We start from the raw sequence: 21,067 nt of genomic DNA on the forward strand, positions 1-21,067 counted from the left end.
AGAAGAGAAAAAAGTGACAGAGGAGGGTTCCTGAACACCTATTTTTTAGGTAATACATACCTATTGCACCCATAAACACTCAACAACTCTAGATGACTGCACTAGATCTAGAGAGGGATTGGCTCATCAGTAGCCAGACATAAATGGAGAATATGCTCAGGAAGTCTAGCAGCTCACTGTAAAACTGCTCACTATTGATAGACTCTGGGGAAGGGGAAGTCCTTATGTTCAACTGTTTACACACTGGCGACAACACCAGCCTACATTGAATGGAATGACCACATGAATTCCAGTGGCCACACAGATGGAGCATCAATCAGATCAAATGTGTGAGAAACACCAAACCAAAAGTTAAAATATAAGAAAAGAAAAGGTATGAAAAGGAGTTCAGTTAAGATGGAGAAGAAATAAGAGAATTTGCAGAGAAAAAGTAGCTAGAATGAATTATATATATTTATGACCTTGTCAAAGCATGAAATTAATAATTTGAAAGATGCATATTTTGTTTGATATAGCTCAAGAAATGATGTAACTGAAAGATGTTAAAAAAAACAAGCACAAGGCACGACCCAGCACCCCCAGCACCCCTCCCCAACCCTGCCCTGCTGTATGCTTGGACCAGTGCTCAACTACAGTCTTAAGCTCCTAAACTAAGGCGACCCACCCAGAGCACCAGAGCAGTGAGTGCCTGCCAGCCGGGCGGACCTCAGGGTCCCATGTAAGGGAGCCGGGCACCTTCAGCTCTGGCGCCAGGCTTCCTGTGCGCTCCTGGATACCCCCCCCCCCCCCCCGCTTCATTCATCCTGTTGGCCCTGGATCATTGGGCTACCGGCGGCCCTGTTTAGTTGCTGAGGAATCACATCAGGACGGGTGAGTGTGTGCTACCCAGGGCGGACTGTCCCGGAAGAGAGCACAAACCCCCTCCCCCAGCTCCTTCTGCAGGGCTGTCTTTCTTTTGCATGACCCAGCACCCCTCCCCAGCCCTGCCCTGCTGTATGCTGGGACCGGTGCTCAACTACAGTCTTAAGCTCCTAGACTAGGGCGACCCACCCAGAGCGGTGGGTACCTGCCAGCCGGGCAGGCCTCGGGGTCCCCTGTAGGGGAGCCGGGCACCTTCAGCTCCGGCGCCAGGCTTCCTGCGCGCTCCTGGATACCACCACCCCCCCACTTGCTCCATTCACCCTGTTGGCCCTGGAGCATTGGGCTACCGGCAGCCCTGTTTAGTTGCTGAGGAATCCCATCTGGACGGGAGCAGTTCCTGCTTCTACACTGAGGAGATATACCCTGGGAGTCAATCACAGCAAGGACTGGACCAAGAGACCAGGCCTCTCCTGGCTCCATTTGAAGGAAGAGATGGGAAGGCGCCAATCCAAGAATTCCTCCAACAATCTGAAAGGCAACATGACACCACCAGAAACCAGGGATCCTGAAATAAGAAGAATTGTACACCCTACTCCTGAAGAAATAGAAGAAATCGACTCAAAAGTGAACTATATGAAAATAATAGAGGACCTTAAACAGGAGGTGAAAAACTGCCATAAACAATTAGAGATTACAAACAAAAAGGTAGAGGAAAAGAATAAATCGCTCAAAGACACGCAAGAAAACCAAGAGAAACAAGAAAAAGCAATCAAACAGGTTAGGGAAGCGGTTCAAGACATGAAGAATGAAATGGAGCAATGAAGAAAGCAGAAACCGAGGGAAGAATGGAGATGGAAAATCTGGGTAAACGAACAGGAATGACAGAAACAAGTACTAACAACAGATTACAAGAGATAGAAGAGAGAATATCAGATACTGAAGATACCATAGAAAAAATAAACACACTGATCAAAGAAAACAGCAAAACCAACAAGTTCTCATCACAAAACATTCAGGAAATTTGGGACACAATAAAAAGACCAAACCTAAGAATAATTGGAGTAGAAGAAGGAGAAGAAGTGCATACTCAACGGTACAGAAAATATACTTAATAAAATTATAGAAGAAAACTTTCCCAACCTGAAGAAAGGGGTACCTATGAAGGTTCAAGAAGCATACAGAACACCAAATAGGCTGGATCAAAAAAAAAAAAAAACATCCCCTCGCCATATAATAATCAAAACACAAAATATACAGAATAAAGAAAGAATATTAAGAGCCGCAAAGGAAAAAGGGCAAGTTACTTATAAAGGTAAACCTATCAGACTTACACCTGACTTCTCTATGGAAACCATGAAAGCCAGAAGGTCCTGGATAGATGTACTGCAAAAACTAAGAGATCATGGATGCAAGCCCAAACTACTATATCCAGCCAAGCATTCGTTCACTATAAATGGAGAAAACAAAATTTTCCAGGATAAAAACAAATTCAAACAATACGTAGCCACAAATCCAGCCTTACAGAAAATTATAGAAGGAAAATCACTAACCAAGGAGTCCAACAATGCCCACCATAACTCAGTCATCTAGAGACCTTTCACCAGCGCAACTCATAGAAGGGAAACACACAAATCCTACTACTAAAAAAGTGACCGTAGTTAACAAACACTGGTCATTAATATCACTTAATGTCAATGGGCTCAACTCACCTATAAAAAGGCACAAGCTAAGGGATTGGATACGAAAACAGGATCCAACGTTCTGCTGTCTACAAGAAACACACCTCAACCACAAAGACAGGCACCTACTCAGAGTAAAGGGCTGGGAAAAGGCTTATCAAGCAAATGGTCCTAAGAAACAAGCAAGTGTGGCCATACTAATCTCTAACAAAGTTGACTTCAAACTTAAATCAATCAGAAGAGATGGAGAGGGACATTATATACTCATAACAGGAACAATTCATCAGGATGAAGTCTCAATCCTGAATATCTATGCCCCGAATATAAAAGCGCCCACGTATGTAAAAGAAACATTACTAAAACTCAAGGCAGCCATCAAACCACACACACTAATAGTAGGAGACTTCAACACTCCTCTCTCATCAATGGACAGGTCAATCAAACAGAAACCTAACAGAGAAATTAGAGAATTAATGGAAGTAATGAAGCAAATGGACTTAACAGACATCTGTAGGGATAAGTCCCGCCCCTTAAGGGGCGTGTTCGCCTCGGGCTAATGTCTGCCTATAAATTTGGCGAGTAAGCTCCGAGCTCTCCCTTCTGCTTTCCTGGTCTCCGCGGGAACGGTGGTTCTGTAAGTCTATTTCTACATTAAAGCTATATATATATATATATATATATATATTTTTACACTCTGTCTGCATTCGTTTACGCCGCTACATTTTGGCGCCCAATGTGGGGCTATTTTGCCCCCGACTCAAGCGGGTAGCCCTCTAGCTAACACAGCACTCTCCCGGGTGCTGTTTTTCAGTTCGTGACTCCGGCCAAAGTGCCGAGTCGGAGACACACTCGGCGACACAGGCCCATTCTGCCTGCCTTGGCTAAGTTTTGCAGTGGAACCCCACTGCCTGAATTAGCAGAAGCTCAAGTACTTGCGGTTTTGCAACAAAAGCTGCCACAGCGTCAGATTTGGTCTGTTACAAAGTGACTTGGCCGGTTGTGGTGGCCCATGCCGGTAGGATTTGCTGAAGGAGGCAGAGGCAGGAGGATCACAAGTTTGAGGCCGGCCAGGCAGTGGTAGAGCACGCCTTTAATCCCAGCACTTGGGAAGCAGAGGCAGGCAGATCTCTGTGAGTTTGAGGCCTGCCAGGCCTTGGTAGTGCACGCCTTCAATCCCAGCACTTGGGAGGCAGAGACAGGTGGATCTCTGTGAGTTCGAGGCCAGCCTGGTCTACAAGAGCTAGTTCTAGGACAGGCTCCAAAAACACAGAGACCACCACTGGCAGGAACCTATCATTGCAGGTAAAAAAATTTTCTTTTATAAATAAAATGTCTGAACACATTACTGTTCAAGAATTTAATGATTTTTTTAATTGTACCATGTGGGAGATTTTACAAGAGGTGTCTATCACCCCACATATATGGATCCTTCTGGGATTCGTAGTTTTCATTGGCACCAAATGGTTTGATAATAGAACTATGATAAAGTCTTTACAAGACGAATCCAGGATTCTTAAGGTAGAGATTGAATGCTTAAAAACAATTGAGAATGACAACAATCTTCTCATGAATCAGTTTGAAGTTCTCCAGGCTGATAACAATCTTCTCAAGAATCAGTTTGAAGTTCTCCAGGCTGATAACAATCTTCTCAAGAATCAGGTTGAAGTTCTCCAGACTGATAACAATCTTTTCGAGAATCAGTTTGAAGTTCTCCAGGCTGATAACAATCTTCTCAAGAATCAGGTTGAAGTTCTTCAGGCTGATGTTAAGGAGAAATTCATTATTATGGAAGAGGGAACAGCTGATCTGGACCATAAGATTCAGTCCCTTTCTGTAGGAAATGAAACATTAACTGAGAGAATCAAAACTGCTGAATGTGACAATCGGATTTTGTCTAAAGCTTATGACAGATTGACGGAAAGATTGTCAATACAAGAAGGCACGGTTTATGCCATAAAAATTATGTCCAAAGATGAGATGTTATCTCTAACGGACAAACTTCATACATTAGAAGCCTCAATGAAGGCTTTGGAACATAATTCTGGACAGGAGATTCAGACATTGCAGAAGGCAATGGTGAATAGAATTGAAAAGATTGAGGAATTTCTAAATTCTGATGAGGAAGAGCAAAGGGTAGAAAGGCAAATTTTAACTACATCTGTGGGTAAGTCTCTCCGGGACAATTTCCACAAAGCTCTACCTACAGCTCTACCTGCCTTTCCAGTAATAACAACAGAGAAGGTGATTGGTTCCAAAAACCCTAGGGTCCTCAAGGAGGATACATGGGAGCCTGTGCGTATGAATGATCTCAAGGAAATAAAACAGGCTGTCATGACTTTTGGGATGCAAGCCTCTTTTGTTAAAGAGATGCTAAGATCTTGGGCCACGACAAGCAGAGCAACCCCCTCAGACTGGCTCCAGCTGAGCTCTGCGGTACTCGAGAGTGGACCGCAATTGAAATGGAAATGCTTATTCAGGCAAGAGGCTAGACTCTTAGAACAGCAGGAAAAAGCGAAGGGAATTGACATTTCCCTAGATCAAATTCTAGGTGAAGGGCTCTTTTCCGATCCTCAGGAACAAGCTAATTTGGATGAAAACACACTGTCCATGTGTACTACAGCAGCCTTAAGGGCTTGGGACAGGGTACAAGACCCAGGACAGAGAATAGAATCATTTGTCAGAGTTAAACAGGGTCAGAGAGAAGCCTTTAGTGACTTTTTACAAAGATTAACTAAGGCTGTACAAATAGGAATATCTGACCCAGAAGCAAGACGTATAATGATTGAGTCTTTGGCTTATGAAAATGCAAATGTGGAATGCAAAAGGATTTGGGGTCCTTTAAAGCTCAGATCAGCGCCGTTGGAAGAATGGGTCTTGCATACACTCAATGTTGATACATTTGATTATGGCACTGAAGCATGGGTAGAAGAAGCAATTTCCAATGGTAAAAGGAGACACCAGAATACCAAATGTTTTAATTGTGGAAAAATGGGTCATATGAAAAGGAATTGTAGACAACGGATTTTCAGAAATAATAATAATAATGCATCTTTCAGAAATAATAATAATAATGCATCTTCTAGAAATAACAGAAATAGGAGGACTCAGCCTTCAGGTTTATGTAGAAGATGTGGAAAGGGCAGACATTGGACGAATGAATGCAGGTCTACAAGAGATAGACAAGGCAACCTGATACAGATGGGAAACGTGAGAGGGGGGGCCTCACAGGCCCCCATGGCAAACATGGTTCAGTCATATCCAGTTTCTGCAGAGAACGTGCCTCATCAGGACAATTAGGAAGCCCCATGCCTACTGTTACAAGCAATAATGATCAGAAAGATAAGTTACGTGTGTTTTGGCAAACTTCTATAAATGATCAAAGACCTAAACTGAGAGTGTGTGTAAATGGCATTTTTATTACTGGCCTGCTGGACACAGGTGCTGATGTAAGTATCATTACCCCAGAATCTTGGTATCCGTATTGGCCTCTTCAGAATGTAAATGTTCAGTTCCTGGGAATTGGAACCCTATCTCGAGTAAGGCAGAGCACGAGATGGGTTGAATGTATAGGGCCAGAGGGACAAATAGGAAAATTAAAGCCATATGTAGCCAATATCGCAATGAATTTATGGGGTCGTGACCTATTACAACAATGGAATACCCAAATTAACATTCCTGCTAAATCTAGAGCCTATATTTCTGAGAATAATATTAAAAGATATTACAAACGGAGAAAACCAGCCATTCGGGCTGTACAAGAACAAGCAATTGATGTCCCTTCAGAGATACCAACAGCCTTGCCTCTAAAATGGTTGACTGAGAAACCAATATGGACAAAGCAATGGCCTTTAGCTGAGGAAAAGTTACAGGCTTTAGAACAGCTGGTACAAGAACAATTAGATGCTGGACATATAGAAGAATCTACCAGCCCTTGGAATTCTCCTGTATTTGTGGTTAAGAAAAAATCAGGTAAATGGAGAATGGTGACAGATCTCAGGGCCATCAACAAGGTTATTCAACCTATGGGCCCTCTGCAATCTGGAATTCCTTTGCCCTCTTTATTACCAAAAGGATGGCCTCTCATAGTTATTGATTTAAAGGATTGTTTTTTCACTATACCTTTGCAAAAAGAAGATAGAGAAAAATTTGCCTTCACAGTGCCTACTTATAACAATTCTCAACCTTCGAGGAGGTACCACTGGACCGTTCTCCCCCAGGGTATGTTAAATAGCCCCTCCCTGTGCCAATATTTTGTGAACCAACCATTGCAAATAATACGCTAGAAATTTCCCAAATCTATAGTATACCATTACATGGACGACATCTTGTTATCCGATTCAAACATGGATACCTTGAATAGACTGTTTGAAGAAATAAAGATACTTTTACCTAAATGGGGTTTGCAATTAGCTCCTGAAAAGATTCAGAAGGGAGATTCTGTTAATTATTTAGGTTATAAAATAGGTTTGCAAAAAATTAAGACACAAAAAGCACAAATTAGGAGAGATCGCCTACGGACTCTTAATGACTTTCAAAGGCTGTTAGGAGATATTTCCAGTCTACGACCAGCTATTGGAATAACACCTGATTTAATAATTCATTTGAACAAAACCTTGGATGGTGATAAAGATTTAAACAGTCCCAGAGAATTAACAGCTGAAGCAGAAAAGGAACTGACAATGATTGAGGAAAAATTACAACAGGCACATGTGGACAGGGTGAATCCAGAGCTCGATTGTATTCTCGTCATACTACCATCAAAAATTTCTCCTACAGGAATTTTAATGCAGAGAGATGATATTATTTTGGAATGGATCTTTTTACCACATAAACCAAGTAAGAAACTGAAAACTTATGTGGAAAAAGTCTCTGAGTTAATTATAAAAGGCAAGCTGAGACTTCGTCAACTAGCAGGCATAGACCCAGCAGAAATTACTGTGCCTTTCACTGCTGATGAACTAAAGAAATTATGGGAAGATAATGAACCATGGCAAAGAGCTTGTGCTAATTTTTTGGCAGACATTAATAACAACTATCCAAAAAGCAAGAGGCTTAACTTCATAAAGAGAACCTCTTGGATTCTTCCTCAAATCGTCCGTGATGCTCCAATAACTGGAGCCCGTACATTCTATACTGATGCCAATAAATCAGGGAAGGCAGGTTACAAATCAGAAGACTTGGGTAAGGTGGAACAAAGTCCGTATAATTCTGTCCAGAAGGCGGAATTATATGCCATTCTTATGGTGCTAAGGGATTTTAAAGAACCTATTAATATAGTTACAGATTCACAATACGCAGAATGAGTTATTTTACATATTGAAACTGCTGAATTTATACCTGATGATACTGAACTAACCTCATTGTTCCTCCAGGTTCAAGATTTGATCAGGAACAGGCTTTGCCCTATGTACATAACACACATCCGATCCCATACGGGTCTGCCAGTTCCTCTAGCACAAGGTAATGCAGAAATTGATCAATTATTGATTGGTAGTGTGCTACAAGCCTCTGAATTTCATAAAAAACATCATGTTAATAGCAAAGGTTTGAAGAAAGAGTTTTCTATTACATGGCAACAAGCTAAGGAGATTGTAAAGAAATGCCCTACTTGCTCTTTCTATAACCAAACGCCACTGCCTGCAGGGGCTAATCCAAAGGGCACCCAAAGGAATGAAATCTGGCAGATGGATGTGTTCCACTTTGCAGAATTTGGAAAATTAAAATATGTACACCACACCATAGACACATATTCAGGTTTTCAATGGGCTACTGCCCTGAGCTCAGAAAAGGCTGATTCAGTAATCACACATTTATTGGAAGTTATGGCCATCATGGGTATACCTGCGCAAATAAAGACAGATAATGGTCCAGCATATGTATCTAAGAAAATGAAACGCTTTTTTGATTATTATAATATAAAACACATTACAGGTATACCAAATAATCCTACATGTCAGGCAGTTATAGAAAGATCAAATCGTACTATAAAGGATATGCTGAACAAACAGAAAGGGACTGAAAATACCCCCAGAAATAGATTACATAATGCTTTATTAACCTTGAATTTTCTTAACGCTAATGAGAAAGGAACGACAGCAGCAGAAAGACATTGGATAATGGAAAAGTCTGCTGAACTAAATCAACCGATTTATTTCAAAGATGTGCTGACCTCTCAGTGGAAGCCAGGAGATGTGCTACGTTGGGGAAGGGGTTTTGCTCTTGTTTCCACAGGAAAAGAAAAATTGTGGATACCATCAAAATTAATAAAGTTTCGATTTGAAGAGGAGAAACCTCTTGGAAAGGAGAAATGACAACTCATCCACAACGATGATATTCATACAGGTGGTAAGAAAAACATATAGAATGGGGGCAGGGTTCTGTTCTTATCTCCACAGGAAAACACTCATCTTTGAGAAATTCAAGGGACCCTGGATGTTTGGATACTGACAGATGGAAAAATACCTGCCCAATAGTAAATATCAAGACAACTGAATGGGTTGTGTAAGTAATATTAAACCATATTTATAAATTTATAAAGCTGGTTTTGAAGTTGGACTCTGGCTCAGTCCCTCTCCAATTCCAAGCCTGTTAGTAAGAGAAAAACCCAGAGTTTCTGGAGTTTCTGTCTCATGTCAAGAGCCATGATATGGGACAGAAAGAAATATGAGTTTAGAAAACATCTTTGCTTTTCTTCATATCTATCATACTTTTCATTGAATATATCTATTATGTCTTTCATTGAATATATATATATATATATGTCTATATGATTAATGTTTAAGTTTTTCATAATGAACAATGAGTTTTTCCTGAAGTGACATTTGAAGTTTCCAGGAAGAAGATGGGGCCCCATAACAACAACTCCACCTGGTTGATATGACGTCATGATACTGACAGCGCTACTACAAGACCTGCTTTGGGTACCAGCTGCACAAGACAGTTCCAACTTGGTTAGCTGAAATGGTGCACATCTTATACATTTTGGCCAGTCCTGCACGAAAATACTCAGAGACTATTTGCAATTTTAAAAGACATTATCTTGAAATTTAACCATCATTTTACTTTCACAGGATCCCCCAGAAAGAACGTCGCCCCTATGACAGCTGGAAGTAATTCTAGAGAACGACGTCCCCTCTCCCAGTAAAGTTTGCCCTTGGGTTTAGGGACATCATTTAGGGGTTGATTATAATTAGTATATGATTGAGGGTTGGGGGAGGAATTTTATAAGCTCAGGCATCATTTTGAAAAAAAACAAAAAAAAAGAGGGATGATGGGATAATAGACAAATATATTGGTATAGATTCTTGTATATTGATACAAAGTTAAATTATATTGACTATTGTACGCATGCATGTTTCTACCTCTGTTTAAAACATTTTTATGTATTGACATATATTGTATTGATATATATATATATATATATATATATATATATTTACCATATTGCAGTGTACATTTCTACCTCTGATTAAGATACTTATATAATATCTGTGTATTGATATATATATTTAACTACTGCAATGTATATTTGTACATTGTTTATATTTGGAGGTCATTGTCCTCATTTGTTTCACAGTCGTTTATTGTCTTAGTCTTTAAGTTAGATAGATATTGAGAATTATATAGACTAATTGTCATCTAAGTTTGTCATTTATACTTAGACTAATCAGGTTCTTTAGATATATAGAGATTATACTCAGTATAGATAGATAATCTTCAACCTCTTCAAAGATCTGTAGAAAATGGCCTTTAATCTAACTCAGAGTTTCGTGATAGTGAGACACAATTGCTCCTGGCAACACCGCTCTATTCCCGAGAGAATGTTGAGCACCAAAAACACTCCATCTGGAGCCTTTCTATTTGGCAGAACTGGCCTTTGGGCAAAGAAATGCCCATACCTCAACCACTGACACAGATACAGAGCGTGCATCAATGGATAAAACAGGACTGTCATATCCTGCCAAGACAGGGTAAGATAGTTTTGAAAAGTTCCTTGCCTTTAATAATGGTATGTCAGTTATGTTAGGCCTTAGCCAAAATTGGTTGACTCAACGTTGCAAACGAGACTTTGGGTGATTGCCCAGGTAGTCAGTTGTCTCTGTCAATTGTTGCACATTTTGGATATATCTCGTTTGTTGAGTAGTGTTTATTCACTTCTCAGATCTTTGACTGAGTTGAAGATTATATAATTGTAGTTACTCTTTACATTATTTGGACTTCTTGAGATAGAATGTTTAGCAAAGCTTTTGTTCTCAATATTGTTTGTTGTATTTATTATTTGTTGTTATTGTATGTAGTTGTATTTGGTTTAGTTCTGTCTTATTTAGACAAAAAGGGGAGATGTAGGGATAAATCCCGCCCCTTAAGGGGCGTGTTCGCCTCGGGCTAATGTCTGCCTATAAATTTGGCAAGCAAGCTCCGAGCTCTCGCTTCTGCTTTCCTGGTCTCCGCGGGAACGGTGGTTCTGTAAGTCTATTTCTACATTAAAGCTATATATATATATATATTTTTACACTCTGTCTGCATTCGTTTACGCCGCTACAGACATCTATAGATTATTCCACCCAAAGAGGAAAGAATATACCTTCTTCTCTCCAGCTCATGGAACCTTCTCGAAAATTGACCACATACTCGGTAACAAAGCTAACTTACACAGTTACAAAAAAATATTAGTAACCACCTTTGTCTTATCAGATCACCATGGATTAAAGTTAGAATTCAACAACAATGCTACCCCCAGAAAGCCTACAAACTCATGGAAACTGAACACTCAACTTCTGAACCATACCTGGATTAAGGAAGAAATAAAGAAAGAAATTAAAGTCTTCCTTGAATTCAATGAAAATAAAGAAACAACATACTCGAACTTATGGGAAACTATGAAAGCAGTGCTAAGAGGAAAGTTCATCGCACTAAGTGCCCACTTAAAGAAAACAGAGAAAGCACATATTGAAGACTTAACAGCCCACCAGAAAGCTCTAGAAAAAAAAGAAGCAGACTCACCTAGGAGGAGTAGAAGATTGGAAATAATCAAACTGAGGGCTGAAATCAACAAAATAGAAACACAGAAATTAATCCAAAGAATCAATGAAACAAAAAGCTGGTTCCTGGAGAAAATCAACAAGATTGATAAACCCCTATCCAAACTAATCAAACGGCAGAGAGAGAAAATACGCAAATTAATAAGATCAGAAATGAAAAGGGGGACATAACCACAGACACAGAGGAAATTCAGAGAATCATCAGATCATACGACAAAAGCCTGTATAACACAAAATTGGAAAATGTAAAAGAAATGGACACTTTTTTAGATAAATACCATATACCAAAGTTACACCAGGACCAGGTGAACAATCTAAACAGACCTGTTGGTCGCGAAGAATTAGAAGCTGTTATCAAAAACCTCCCTACCAAAAAAAGCCCAGGACCAGATGGTTTCAATGCGGAATTCTACCAGAACTTCCAAGAAGAGCTAATACCCATACTCCTTAATGTATTCCACAATATAGAAACAGAAGGGTCATTACCTAATTCCTTTTATGAAGCTACAGTTACTCTGATACCAAAACCACACAAAGACTCAACCAGGAAAGAGTCTTACAGGCCAATCTCACTCATGAACATCGACGCAAAAATCCTCAACAAAATACTGGCAAACCGAATCCAAGAACACATTAGGAAAATTATCCAATATGATCAAGTAGGCTTCATTCCTGAAATGCAGGGCTGGTTCAACATACGAAAATCTATCAATGTAATCCAGCATATAAATAAACTGAAGGAAAATAACCATATGATCATCTCATTAGATGCTGAAAAAGCATTCGACAAAATTCAACATCCATTTATGTTAAAAGTCTAGGAGAGATTAGAAATACAAGGGTCATACCTAAATATAATAAAAGCTATATACAGCAAGCCGACAGCTAACATCAAATTAAACGGAGAGAAACTCAAAGCCATCCCACTAAACTCAGGAACACGACAAGGCTGTCCACTCTCGCCATACCTCTTCAATATAGTACCTGAAGTTCTAGCAATAGCAATAAGACAACATAATGGGATCAAGGGGATTCGAATTGGAAAGGAAGAAGTTAAACTTTCGTTATTCGCAGATGATATGATAGTGTACTTAAGCGACCCCCAAAACTCCACCAAAGAACTCTTACAGCTGATAAAAAGCTTTAGTAATGTGGCAGGATACAAGATCAACTCCAAAAAATCAGTCGCCCTCTTATACACAAAGGATAGGGAAGCAGAGAGGGAAATCAGAGAAGCTTCACCATTCACGATAGCCACAAACAGCATTAAATATCTTGGGGTAAATCTAACCAAGGAAATGAAAGATCTATTTGACAAGAACTTTAAGGCATTGAAGAAAGAAAATGAAGAGGATACCAAAAAATGGATGGATCTGCCTTGCTCTTGGATTGGGAGGATCAACATAGTAAAAATGGCAATTCTACCAAAGGCAATTTATAGATTCAATGCAATCCCCATCAAGATCCCATCAAAATTCTTCACAGATCTGGAGAGGACAATAATCAACTTTATATGGAAAAACAAAAAACCCAGGATAGCCAAAACAATCCTATGCAATAAAGGATCTTCTGGAAGCATTACCATCCCTTACTTCAAACTCTATTACAGAGCTACAGTAATGAAAACAGTGTGGTACTGGCATAAAAACAGAGAAGTCGACCAATGGAATCGTACAGAAGACCTGGATTTTAACCCAAAAACCTATGAACACCTCATTTTTGATAAAGGAGCTAAAAGTATACAATGGAAGAAAGAAAGCACCTTCAACAAATGGTGCTTGCACAACTGGATGTCAACCTGTAGAAGAATGAAAATAGACCCACATCTTTCACCGTGCACAAAACTCAAGTCCAAATGGATTAAAGACCTCAATATCAGCCCGAACACACTGAAAATGATAGAAGAGAATGTGGGAAATACCCTACAACAGATGGGCACAGGAGATCGCTTCCTATTTATAACCCCAGAAGCACAGACATTAAGAGCAACATTGAATAAATGGGACCTAATAAAACTGAGAAGCTTCGGCAAAGCAAAGGACACTGTCACTAAGACACAAAGGCAACCTACTGACTGGGAGAAGATCTTCACCAACTCTGCAACAGACAAAGGTCTGATCTCCAAAATATATAGAGAACTCAAGAAACTAGACTTTAAAATGCTAATTAATCCAATTAAAAAATGGGGCACTGATCTGAACAGAGAATTCTCAACAGAAGAAGTTCAAATGGCCAAAAGACACTTAAGGTCATGCTCAACTTCCTTAGCAATCAGGGAAATGCGAATCAAAACAACTTTGAGATATCATCTTACACCTGTCAGAATGGCTAAAGTCAAAAACACCGACGATAACCTTTGCTGGAGAGGTTGTGGAGGAAGGGGTACCCTCATCCATTCCTGGTGGGAATGCAATATTGTGCAACCACTATGGAAGTCAGTGTTTCGGTTTCTTAGGAAATTCGGGATCAACCTATCCCTGGACCCAGCAATACCACTCTTGGGAATATACCCAAGAAATGCCCTATCATATGACAAAAGCATTTATTCAACTATGTTTATAGCAGTATTATTTGTAATAGCCAGAACATGGAAACAACCTAGATGCCCTTCAATGGAAGAATGGATGAAGAAAGTATGGAATATCTACACATTAGAGTACTACTCAGCAGTAAAAAACAATGACTTCTCGAATTTTGCATGCAAATGGATGGAAATAGAAAACACTATCCTGAGTGAGATATCCCAGACCCAAAAAGATGAACATTGGATGTACCCACTCATAATTGGTTTCTAGCCATAAATAAGGGTCACGGAGTCTACAATAGGTGAATCTAAAGAAGCTAAGTAAGAAGGGGAACCCAAGAAAAAGCATATAGTTATCCTCTGGGCTAAGGGAAGTAGACAAAATTTGCCCGGGAGAAAATTGGGATCTTGGGGTGGGGTGGGTTGGGGGTAAGGGGAGATGGGGAGAGAAAAGTTAGAAGGGAAGGAGGTCGGGCCTTGGGAAAGCAGGAGGATTGGGTTAAAGGAAGGATGGACAGGGGAGCACGGAACCACAATTCTTAGTTAAGGGAAGCACTTTAGGGTTGGCAAGAGACCTGACCCTAGAGGGGCTCCCAGGTGCCCAAGCTGAGGTCCCCAGTTAGTTCCTTGGGCAGGTGAGAATAGGGAACCTGAAATGACCCTATCCTTGAGCAATACTGACGAATATCTTGCATATCATCATAGAACCTTCATCTGGTGATGGATGGAGATAGAGACAGAGACCCACACTGGAGCACTGGACTGAGCTCCCAAAGTCCCAATGAGGAGCATAAGGAGGGAGAACATGAGCAAAGAAGTCGGGACCACGAGGGATGCACCCACCCACTGAGACAGTGAAGCTGATCTATTGAGAGCTCACCAAGACCAGCTGGACTGTGACTGAAAAAGCATGGGATAAAACTGGACTCTCTGAACATGGCGAACTATGAGGGCTGATGAGATGCAAAGGACAATGGCACGGGGGTTTGATCCTATGTAATGTGATGGCTTTGTGGGAGCCCAGCCAGTTTGGATATTCACCTTCCTAGATATGGACGGAGGTGGGAGGTCCTAGGTCTTTCCACAGGGCAGAAAACCCTGACTGCTCTTTGGACTGGAGAGGGAGGGGGAAAGTAGTGGGGGGAGGGGGAGAAGGGTGGGAGGAGGGGGAGTAGGGGTGGAGGAGGGGGAGGGAAATGGGAGGCTGGGAGGAGGTGGAAACTTGTTTTTTTTTCTCCTTTTCTCAATAAAAAAAAAAAACAAGTACAAGTCAAACCCCCAGAAATATATAAATAAATAATATGCCCAATTCATGACTGTAATAAGGCTTTTCTAATATTTTTCTTTGTTAATAATGAATAAGTCTGTGCTGTTGAGGTTATACGTAGGAAGTGGTCTCCTGTGCCCATGTGCTGTATAGTACTTCCCACTTTCTCTTCTATCAGGTTCAGAGTGTTCGGACTGATATTGAGGCCTTTAATCCATTTGGACTTGAGTTTTGTGCATGGTGATAGAAATGGATCTATTTTCATTCTTCTACAGATGGACATCCAGTTTTTCCAGCACAATTTGTTGAAGATGCTCTCTTTTTTCCATTGTATACTTTTAGCTCCTTTATCGAAAATCAGGTGTTCATAGGTTTGTGGGTTAATGTCAGGGTCTTCTATTCGATTCCATTAGTCGACTTCTCTGTTTTTGTGCCAATACCAAGCTGTTTTCAATACTGTAGGTCTGTAATAGAGTTTGAAGTCAGGGAAGAATGGATGAAGAAAGTATGGAATATATACATATTAGAGTATTACTCAGCAGTAAAAAACAAGGACTTCTTGAATTTTGCATACAAATGGATGGAAATAGAAAACACTATCCTGAGTGAGGTAAGCCAGACACAAAAAGAGGAACATGGGATGTACTAACTCTATTTGGTTTCTAGCCATAAATAAACGACATTGAGCTTATAATTCATGTTCCTAAAGAAGCTAAATAAGAAGGTGAATCCAAAGACAAACACATAGGCATCCTCATGAATATTAACCTTCATCAGGCGATGAAAGGAGACAGAGAGAGAGACCCACATGGGAGCACCGGACAGAAATCTCAAGGTCCAAATCAGGAGCAGAAGGAGAGGGAGCACGAGCAAGGAACTCAGGACCACGAGGGGTGCACCCACACACTAAGACAATGGGGATGTTCTATTGGGAACTCACCAAGGCCAGATGGCCTAGGTCTGAAAAAGCATGGGATAAATCCGGACTTGCTGAACATAGCGGACAATGAGGAATACTGAGAATTCAAGAACAATTGCAGTGGGTTTTTGATCCTACTGAACGTACTGGCTTTGTGGGAGCCTAGGCAGTTTGGATGCTCACCTTACGAGACCTGGATAGAGTGTGCAGTCCTTGGGCTTCCCACAGGTCAGGGAACCCTGATTGCTCTTCGAGCAGATGAGGGAGGGGGACTTGATCAGGGGAGGGGGAGGGAAATGGGAAGCAGTTGCGGGGACGAGGAAGAAATCCTTAATAAATAAATAAATTTAAAAAAAAATAATGAATAAGTCTAGTGTGCTTCTATCATTTTCTCCATGGTAAAAATTCTTCATTTTTTTAAAATTTTTCTTTGTGATACAGATGTCACTTAGGTGTTAAAACAGTGAATATAGAAGTCTTTTGGGGTCCTCAAATTAACATAGGAAATTATCACTAAAGTTGGCTGCCTATGAGATCTAAATGGTAGATTTCTATTGTCGAATCCATCACACGCTTTGGCAATAGGACATATAGAGATAAATCTGAAATGGATAGGAAAGCTCACTTTCTGCTGGTTAGTCTTACTAGTGCTAGAAGATTTTTATATAGCTTCTATGTAAGATCTCTACACCAAAAATTTCAAAACATCACAGAAAGAAATTAAGATACCAAAGTGGGAAATATGTCCAATGTTTCTAGTCTAATAAAGAGTGTCAAAAAGACTGTGCACTCAGTATAATGTGTAGATTCAACCTAATATACATCAAAATATAAATGGATTTCTTGTTTTTTTAGAACAAATTTTAATAATTTTTTCCGCCTCCTCCCTGTTTCCCATTTCCCTCCCCCTCCTCGCACACATCGCCCCTCCATACTCCCCTACCCCTCCCCCCCCCACTCCATTCTTCCTCCCTCTCAAGAAAGAAGAGCAGTCCAGATTCCCTGCCCTGCCCGAAGTCCGAGGTCCTCCCACTTCTATCCAGGACCAGGAAAGTGAGCATCCAAACAGGCTAGGCTCCCACAAAGTCAGGACATGAAGTAGGATCAAAACCCCGTGCCATTGTCCTTGGCTTCTCATCAGCCCTCATTGTTCACCATGTTCAGAGAGTCCAGTTTTATCCCTTGCTTTTTCAGTTCCAGTACCGCTGGCCATGGTGAGCTCCCAATAGATCAGTTCCACTGTCACAGTGGGTGGGTGCACCCCTCGTGGTCCTGACTTCCTTGCTCATGTTCTCCCTCCTGCTGCTCCTCATTTGGATCTTAGGAGCTCAGTCCGGTGCTCCAATTTGGGTCTCTGTCTCTGTCTCAATCCATTGCCAGATGAAGGTTCTAAGGTGTTATGCAAGATATTCATCAGTATGGCTATAGGATAGGGTCATTTCAGGTTCCCTCTCATCAGCTGCCCAAGGAATTAACTGGCGACATCGCCTTGAGCTCCTGGGAGCCACTCTAGGTTCAAGTCTCTTGCCAACCCTAAGATGGCTCCCTTAATTAGGATATATATTTCTCTGCTCCCGTGTCCACCCTTCCTTTATCCCAACCATCCCATTCCCCCAAGCTCCTCCCATTTTCCCCTTCTCATATTTCTCACCCCATTTCCCCTTAGCTCCATGCCACCTCACCCCCAAGTTTCCAGGTTTTGCCCGGCAAACTTGTCTACTTCCCATATCCAGGCAGATGCCTGTATGTTTTAATTGGGTTCACCTTCTTATTTAGCTCCTCTAGGATCAGAAATTATATGCTCAATGTCCTTTATTTATGGCTAGAAACCAATTATGAGTGAACACATCCAATGTTCATATTTTTGGGTCTGGGATATCTCACTCAGGATAGTGTTTTCTATTTCCATCCATTTGCATGCAAAATTCGCGAAGTCATTGTTTTTTATTGCTGAGTAGTACTCTAATGTGTGTATATTCCACACTTTCTTCATCCATTCTTCCATTGAAGGGCATCTAGGTTGTTTCCAGGTTCTGGCTATTACAAATAATATTGCTATGAACATAGTTGAACAAATGCTTTTGTCATATGATAGGGCATCTCTTGGGTATATTCCCAAGAGTGGTATTACTGGATCTTGGGGTAGGTTGATCCCGAATTTCCTGAGAAATTGACACACTGATTTCCAAAGTGGTTGCACAAGTTTGCGTTCCCACCAGCAATGGATGAGTGTGCCCCTTCCTCCACAACCTCTCCAGCAAAGGCTATCAATGGTGTTTTTGACTTTAGCCATTCTGACAGGTGTAAGATGGTATCTCAAAGTTGTTTTAATTTGCATTTCCCTGTTCACCAAGGAGGATGAGCATGACCTTAAGTGTCTTTTGGCCATTTGAATTTCTTCTGTTGAGAATTCTCTGTTCAGCTCAGTGCCCCATTTTTTAATTGGGTTAATTAGCATTTTAAAGTTTAGTTTCTTGAGTTCTTTATATATTTTGGAGATCAGACCTTTGTCTGTTGTGGGGTTAGTGAAGATTTTCTCCCAGTCAGTGGGTTGCCTTTTTGTCTTAAAGACAGTGTCCTTTTCTTTACAGAAGCGTCTCAGTTTCAGGAGGTCCCATTTATTCAATGTTGTCCTTAATATCTGTGCTGCTGGGGATATGTGTAGGAAGTGATCTCCTGTGCCCATATGTTGTAGAGTACTTCCCACTTTCTCTTCTATCAGATTCATTGTGTTCAGCCTGACATTGAGGTCTTTAATCCATTTGGACTTGATATTGGTGCATGGGTCTGGGTTACTTCACTGAAAATGATGTTTTGTAGCTCCATCCATTTTCCTTCAAAATTCAAGATGTCATTATTTTTTCTGCTATGTAGTATTCCATTGTGTAAATGTACCACATTTTCCTTATCTATTCTTCTGTCGAGGGTCATCTAGGTTGTTTCCAGGTTCTGGCTATGACAAACAATGCTGCTATGGACATAGTTGAGCACATATCCTTGTTGCATGATTGACCTTTTTTTTTTTTTTTTTTTTTTTTTTTTGGATATATACCCAAAAGTTGTATTACTGGGTCTTGAGGAAGGTCGTTTCCTAATTTTCTGAGAAATTGCCACACTGACATCCAAAGGGGTCCTATCAGCTTCCATTTCCACCACCAATGCAGAAGTGTTCCCTTTACCCCACAGCCTCTCCAGCGTAAGTTGTCATCACTGTTTTTGATCTTGGCCATTATTACAAGTGTAAGATGGAATCTCAGAGTAGTTTTGATTTGCATTTCTTTAATGGCTAAGGATGCTGAATATATTCTTAAGGGTCTTTCAGCCATTTTAGATTCCCCTGTTGAGAGTTCTCTGTTTTGTCTTGTTGACTGTGTCCTTTGCTTTATAGAAGCTTTTTAGTTTCAGGAAGTCCCAATTATTAATTGTTTCTTTCAGTGTCTTTGCTGCTGGGGTTATATTTAGGAAGTTATCTCCTGTGCCAATGTGTTCAATTGTACTTCCCACTTTCCCTTCTATAAGATTCAGTATGGCTGGCTTTATGTTGAGGTCTTTGATCCATTTGGACTTGAGTTTTGTGCATCGTGAAAAATTTTTTTATACTAATATGTGAATCAATGTTCAAAAAATACTTAAAATTTAAGATTTGATTCCTTTGTTGTTAATATTATTTAATTTTTATTTATTCTTAGCATTAAATCTCTTTCTGATAAAGTGGTACAGATATTTTTCATCAATTCTGTACATTATGTCTTCATTGCATTCTTTCCTTGCTATCCAATATATCATTAGTATTCATTTTATAGCTATGTTCCTTTAGTATAGTACATTTTCCTCTAAGTATAGTATGTTGACCTATCTAGTCTCAGCTTCTAGGTCACTTTTTAGTGTGAGGAATCCATGTTCCATCTCATGGAGTAAACCTTAAAACCAGTCTTAACAAGGTGACTTGGTGACTCCCATAACATTCATGCCATTATTGCACCAGTGAGCATATATTGCAGACAGGTCCATTATTATATCTCCTAGTGATTAAAACTGTAAAACTGATGCTAAGGTTTCTCCTACTGAAACAATTATAGAACCTTTCATCACTATGAATGCTAGCTAGTAGTGATGAGCTTCCTGCTGAGGGCCAACTTAATTTGTGTGGGATATATGACATATGTTTTCAGCAACTGTATCTTACTGTACAATTTTGAAGAGGAACCAATAGCATTGGCAATAGTCTGTAATATTTGCTTTGAATTTCTATGACCCCATGTACACTTCAAACAGTGTAGCCACATCCTTGTACTGAGGGTTTTACTTGATATCATATGATGGCTGTTTGGAGTACTGTCTACCACATTATTTGAGAATTCCATTTAAATTCATTTGTTAAAAAGAAATTTAAATATATATAAACAAATGAACAAACAAACAAATAAACAAATAAAAGGTTTTTTTTATATGTATATATTTAAAGAAGCTTCAAGCCAGTATGTGGTGGCACACTTTAATCCAAGCACTCAGGAGGCAGATACAGTAGGACCTCTACGAGTTCAAGGTCAGCCTGGTCTACAAGAGCTAGTTCCAGGACAGTCTTCATAGCTACAGAGAAGCCATGTCTTGAAAAATCACAAAAAAATCTTCTAAATTTGTAGGTTTTCAAAGATCTTTTGTGTTAGTTATCCCTCCCTATATTAACTTTTTACTCTACCCCATCACTCTCTCCTTCCTCTTGTTTTAGCTTCCCAATAGCTGTTTAGAACATTATATCCTCTTTCCACTTCATTG

Source organism: Microtus oregoni, unplaced genomic scaffold (assembly GCF_018167655.1).
Source record: "Microtus oregoni isolate MIOR12 unplaced genomic scaffold, Mior012 000041F_ref0000270, whole genome shotgun sequence".
Lineage (NCBI taxonomy): Eukaryota > Metazoa > Chordata > Mammalia > Rodentia > Cricetidae > Microtus > Microtus oregoni.